At 42.5% G+C, this 6,694-nt stretch overlaps 1 pseudogene; it reads left to right on the forward strand.

The window, feature by feature from the left end:
* Positions 1 to 4,450: 4,450 nt before the first annotated feature.
* LOC114097034 (eukaryotic translation initiation factor 4E pseudogene) lies at positions 4,451 to 5,242 on the forward strand (annotated as a pseudogene).
* Positions 5,243 to 6,694: the final 1,452 nt, after the last annotated feature.

Here is a 6,694-nt window from a genome sequence, read left to right on the forward strand (position 1 = left end):
GCTGGAGGACTTCAGAGGACATCCCTTCCCAGAGGATAGACACACCTGAACCCACACATCACACTCTGCAGAGAGCAGACCACACCAATGCTCCAGTGGCACCACAGCCACCAGGTGGGGAAAGAGGATGGCTCCTGAAGGGCTCGGGGGAGCTCACTTGCACTGTGTCCCACACTGATCCCTTGTTTGTGTGTTTAATTGTTGGCCTTCTGTTTTGTCTGCTAATGAATCAAAAGGCCAAGGTATGGACCAATTTCCCCCCTGGAGGGGCAGTCCCCTCAACCCTGGGTGCAGTGGGGAGCTCCCCCTGACACCCAGGTTAGAGGGGACCTCCTTCCTGGAAGGTGAGTCCCCTCTCCCCTGGGTGTGGTGGGGAAAAGTTAAAGATGGAATTACTGTATGAATCAGCAACTTCATTTCCAGGTACACATGCAAAACAATTGAAAGCAGGTGAAGTGGCACCCCCTCTCCACAGGACAGTCTTAACTGGGCTTCTCCAGAAATCTTCACCATGGCTGATTTTAGGACTGTGAGCAAAAGAGTCTCTGCAAAAGAGTTCAATGTAAATAAACTTCCTAAATTCATGTCACCCTGTTTCACTTGGCCACTAGCGGAGAAGATTGAGCAGCACTCCAGGTGCTGGACTCCCCCTTACTAGTTGTTCACAAACGTTTCCAGTATAGTTCTTTGAAGAAATGTGCAAACAAGGCCTCTGGCCTTGAGCTGGGGCTTCACAGAGATGTCTATATTTTTAAGATAAGTTACAAATGGGCCCATGGTAACAGCTGGCAGAGGGAGGAAAGTAAGGGGAGAAGAAGCTCCCTCCTTCTCAGGTGTTGTCCTTGAAGGGTTAACTTGCCCAGAATAGTGAAAGAAAAAGCTGCTTTTATGTGAACTTTGGCAAACTGTGAACTTCTGAGCCCCTCCCCTTACATGCTGGGTATAAAACTCTGAAACTCCCTGAACTCAGGGTTCAGGGGATTAATTGATTACAGCAAAAGCTGTGCCCTCTGAACCTGGCTGCAGCCAAATAAAACTGTTTTCTGCTATCTTCAGTGCCTTGCCTCGTTTGTCCCTACAACACAGGGACTGGAACAGATATTTGGACCCCAAAGTAGACAGTGATAGCTAACTGTTCTTTTGAGCAGTCAGAAGATGGAAGCAATCCAGAAGTCTATGGATCACTGAATGAATAAACAAAATGTGCTACATTCATTCATAGAATATTATTCAGTCTTAAAAAAGGAAAGAAATTCTGACACATGCTACAAAATGGGTGAGCCTCAAGGACGTTATGCTACATGAAATAAACCAGACACAAGAGGACAGATACCATGCAATCCTCCTACATGAGACATGTAGGGTAGTCAAATTTGTAGAGACAGCAGAAGAATGGTTAACTGCAGCTGGCCCTCAGGGAGAAAAGAGGAATTATTGGGGGTCCTTAGTTTGGGGTTTTTCTTTTGTTTTGTTTTGTTGTTTCTTTGCAGTACCAGGGTTGGAACCCATCTAAGCAAGCACTCTACCACTGAGCCACAATCCCAGTCCTTCTTTGTTTTTAAATTTTGAGACAGGGTCTCACTTAGTTGCCCTAGCTGGCCTTGAACTTTCGATCCTTCTGCCTCTGTGTCCTGAGTAGCTGGGATTACAGGTAAGTGCCACCATTATGCACGTTTTTCTTGGTCAGAAATTATTGCTTAATGAGTCCACAACTTCAGTTTGGAATGATAAAACCGTCCAGGACTTAGAGGTGGTGATGGTTGTACAACAGCCTGAATGTGCTCGGGGCTGCTGTACTGTACACTTTAAAAATAATTGAAATGGTTAATCTTATGTAGATTTGAAAATCATGAGACTTTTGCAGTCTACTTTTTCTATAAGGAACACATACTCTTGCAACCTTAACAATTTCAAAATATGGATGAATGGGCGGGGTGGTGACCACCTGCGGTCCCAGCTACTCAGGAAGCAAGGCAGGAGGATGGCTTGAGCACATGCACAGGAGATCCTCTGGGACTTCATAGAGAGATGCCCTCCCCAACAAAACAAAGCCAGATGTAACACGAAATCAGCCAGGTATAAGAATCAAAATAGTTAGGCATTATCATCTATCTGAGAAAAAGGAATCCTGATTATTTACTCATTCAGTATTTATGGAGTTTCTACCAAGCCCTGGGCACACCCAGACTGTGAAGGCACAGCAGGGAGTGATGGAAACTCCTGCTCTCAGGGATTAAGGAGAAAGAAACAGTGACCATCTTAGATGGTGCTGGGAGGGTCAGGGCTGTGGCTCAGTGGTAGAGCACTTTGCCTGGCCCATGCAAGGCCCTGGGTTCAATCCCCAGCATCCCAGCAACACAAAATAAATAAATAAAAAGGAAAAATGCTCTAAGAAATGGAGACCCCAGGGCTAGGGCTGTAGCTCAGTGGCAGAGCACTTGCCTTGCAGTGTGAGGCACTGGGTTCAATCTTCAGTGCCACATAAAAAAAAACAAATAAAATAAAGGCATGCTGTCCATCTACAACTACAAAAAGAAAAATTTTAAAATTTAAAAAAGAAAAGAAAAGAAATGGAGAACCCAGATGCTCTTCAACTTGCAGTGCAGGGTTACATTCCAATAAACCCACATTATTGAAAATGCATTAACGCAGCCAATCTGCCCAGCAAGCGTCTGGCCAGCAGAAGGCACGCCCCACTGCGTCCATTGTTTCCCACTGATCGCAGGGTTGACTGGGTGCAGGGCTCACTGCCACTGCCCAGCTTTGGCAGAGATGGTCAGAATGCACATTGCTAGGCCAGGAAGACATCAGACATAGAGCATTTTCCTAGCTTGTGTGTGGTCCTGGGTTCAATCTATAATAGGGCCAAATAAATACATAAAACCTTTAATAGGGGTTTGGGGTTTTCTTGTAATAATAATAAATCCATGGACACTGAAATTTAAAATACAGTATCATTTACAATAGCTTTTACGGAATAAATGTTGTTGGGACACTTCAGATGCAACATTAACTTTGCAGCTGGCTCTATTATCCCACCTTTGCTGGGCTGTCTCCTTCCAACCTCAGCTTTTCCTTTCTCATTGTATATCAACACACTTTTTGATAAAAAGTGAGATATTTCATATTATTCTCCTTCTGGTTACTAGGAACTCTATGAAATAGGCTCAAAAACAACATATCAAAAGCAAAGGGTGGCATGGGACTAAAAGAAGGTGGCTGTGTTAATCACATAGCTCAAAGTTTCAGTCGCACTGTAGAACTGAAGAATACTCCGTCAAAGTTATTGCCACAGAGAACAATTTGATTCATCAAGGTGTTTATGAGGTGATTACATTGCAGTTGCAAGCTGTGCCTCAAGATTTGCATGCCTTACTTACGTAGGAAACAGTTTACAAACAGTATGGACAAGAACCACTCTCTCACAGTGTTGTGGGGTTTTTTTGTTTGTTTGTTTGTTTTTTAGGTTTTTGTGTTGTTTAGTTTTTGGTACCAGGGATTGAACCCAGGGGTGCTTAACCACTGAGCCACATCCCCAGCCCTTGTTTTATATTTTATTTAGAGTCTAGCCAAGTTGCTAAGGGCCTTGCTAAGTTTCTGAAGCTAGCTTTGAACTCGTGATCCTCCTGCCTCAGGGCTGGGTTTTTGTTCTCGAGACTAAAAGGCTCAGGGGCTACTCCAGGTAAACCAGGCTAACTGGGCTGCATGAAATAACCACACAAGAGACACAAATACCTTTTTCATTGGGGTCACTGGGACGGCTCCTCTGACCTCAAGGGTCCACAGGAATAGAGTGAGAGCACGCACTGACCCATTTTATTGAGGAGAAGCTATTCAAATGAGGCAAGGGGTCAGTTTCAGGGGGCTGAGTCTATCTTCATGATGTCCACTGTCAGCAGGTTGACTGACACCTGGGTAGGCCACACACAAGGGCACAGTAAGAGAAGGGGACACACACAAGGCACTTCCACTGGAAGATTCTATCCTAAACAGGGCAAGGGGTTATGTTACAAAGGGACAGGTGAGCATAGCTTCACCCATGGGGTTGTAGCACCCATGCACGAGACATCGACCCCCGCACCCAAGAAGGGTAGGGAAAGCTCTGCCACATTTCTGTGACTGAGCGCCTCAGCACCCAGCCGGAGAGAGTGACTCAGTCACATGCAAGGTTGGTCTCCCACACTCAGCCTCCCGAACAGCTGGGATTACAGGCATCTGCCACGCACCCAGTTTACATAGTGTTCCTTGCAAGGTGTCACACCTTCTATAAGGTACTCTGTCTGCCTGGGAGTCAACAATGTCCACCCAACGGGGATGGGAACCGTTAGCCATATGGATGTCGAGTTGGAGGAATTCCACTAGAATTTTTTTCTCCAGGATTCAGTCCCAGGATTTTCCCTCTAGGAGCAATGTGAGAATGACCTGGCTTTAAAAAGTAGGGTAGTGATCGATCTAAGATGGCGACTGTGGAACCGGAAACCACCCCTACTCCTAATCCCCCGCCTACAGAAGAGGAGAAAACAGAATCTAATCAGGAGGTTGCTAACCCAGAACACTATATAAAACATCCTCTACAGAACAGATGGGCACTCTGGTTTTTTAAAAATGATAAAAGTAAAACTTGGCAAGCAAACCTTTGACTGATCTCTAAGTTTGAAGACTTTTGGGCTGTATACAACCATATCCAGTTGTCTAGTAATTTAATGCCTGGTTGTGACTACTCACTTTTTAAGGATGGTATTGAGCCTATGGGGGAAGATGAGAAAAACAAACGGGGCGGAAGATGGCTCATTACATTGAAGAAACAGCAGAGACGAAGTGACCTCGATCGTTTTTGGCTAGAGACACTGCTGTGCCTTATTGGAGAATCTTTTGATGACTACAGTGATGATGTATGTGGAGCTGTTGTTAATGTTAGAGCTAAAGGTGATAAGATAGCAATATGGACTACTGAATGTGAAAACAGAGAGGCTGTTACACATATAGGGAGAGTATACAAGGAAAGGTTAGGACTTCCTCCAAAGATAGTGATTGGTTATCAGTCCCATGCAGACACAGCTACTAAGAGCGGCTCCACCACTAAAAATAGGTTTGTTGTTTAAGAAGACACCTTCTGAGTATTCTCATAGGAGACTGCGTCAAGCAATCGAGATTTGGGAGCTGAACCAAAGCCTCTTCAAAAGCAGAGTGGACTGCATTTAAATTTGATTCCATCTAAATGTTACTCAGATATAAGAGAAGTCTCATTCACCTTAGTCTTGTACTTCTGTGTTCATTTTTTTTAAATTTTTATTATAGTGTCCACTATCCCAATCAAAGAATTACAGTCCACATCATCCCCAGAATCCATAAATGTGTTCCTGGCCCACTCTGTATTAGCTTAGTAGAATTACCATTACAAACAAGTTTTACCCATCCACAATATTCAAAAGAATTTGCGTTTCTATACCTTAATAGGAAAAAAATTGAGTTTATGTTCCATTGTATGCAGGGGCATATTTTGCTGGTTTGAAAGAGTATGATGCATACAGTTTTCTAGCAATTTTCTTTGTTTCTTTTGACAGCATTATCTTTGCTGTACTTTTGCTGATGGCTGCTAGATTTTAATTTATTTGTTTCCCTACTTGATAACATTAGTGATTCTGATTTCAGTTTTCCATTTGTTTTGCTTTTGTTTTTCCTCATGTAACATTGGTGAAGGATCCAGGAATATGACACAAAGGTGGAATAAACATTAATTTTGTGCATTCTTTGGTAATTTTTTTGTTTTTTGTAACTACAAAACTTTGCTACAAATTTATGCATTTCATTCAAATCAGTGATCTATGTTTGTGTGATTTCCTAAACATAATTGTGGATTATAAAAAAATGTAACATCGTAATTACATTCCTAACTAGAATTAGTATGTCTGTTTTTGTATCTTTATGCTGTATTTTAACACTTTGCATTACTTAGGTTATTTTGCTTTGGTTAAAAATGGCTCAAGTAGAAAAGTGGTCCCATTCATATTAAGACAGTGTACAAAACTGTAAATAAAATGTGTACAGTGAATTGTCTTTTAGACAAAAAAAAAAAGTATGGTAGTAGGGTTAAAAATATTCCTGCCTTCTTTTTAAAAATCTTGTATTACTGTGGCACAAGATATGTAACATAAAATTTACCATTTTAAGTGTATAGTTCAGTGTCCGGTTCATTTGCCTTGTTGTGCAAACATCACTGGCATCCGTCTTTCCATCTTTTGTGTGTGTGTGTGTGTGTGGTGCTAAGGAGTGAACCCAGACCCTTGGGATTACCAGGCAAGAGCTCTTCACTGAGCTATACCCCCAGCCCAAGCACCATCCATCTTTAGAACCTTATCATCACTCCAAACTCAGACTCTGTACCCATTAAACTCTGTCTGTACCACCCCTTCAGCCCCTGGTGACCATCATTATGCTTTCTATCTCTGGGAATATACTTATCCGAATATACTACATAAGTGAAATCATATAATATTTGTCCTCTTCTCTCTGGCTCATTTCAACTTAGCATGATGTCTTCGAGGTTTATCCATATCAGAGCATGGGCCGTATTTACTTCCTTTTTAAGGCTGAATAATATTCTTTTTAAAATTTTTGTATCAGGGATGATCCTAGGGGTGCCTAACCATGGAACCACATCCCCAGCCATTTTTATTTATCTTTTATTTAGAGA

This window comes from Marmota flaviventris, chromosome 19, assembly GCF_047511675.1.
Source record: "Marmota flaviventris isolate mMarFla1 chromosome 19, mMarFla1.hap1, whole genome shotgun sequence".
Taxonomy (NCBI): domain Eukaryota; kingdom Metazoa; phylum Chordata; class Mammalia; order Rodentia; family Sciuridae; genus Marmota; species Marmota flaviventris.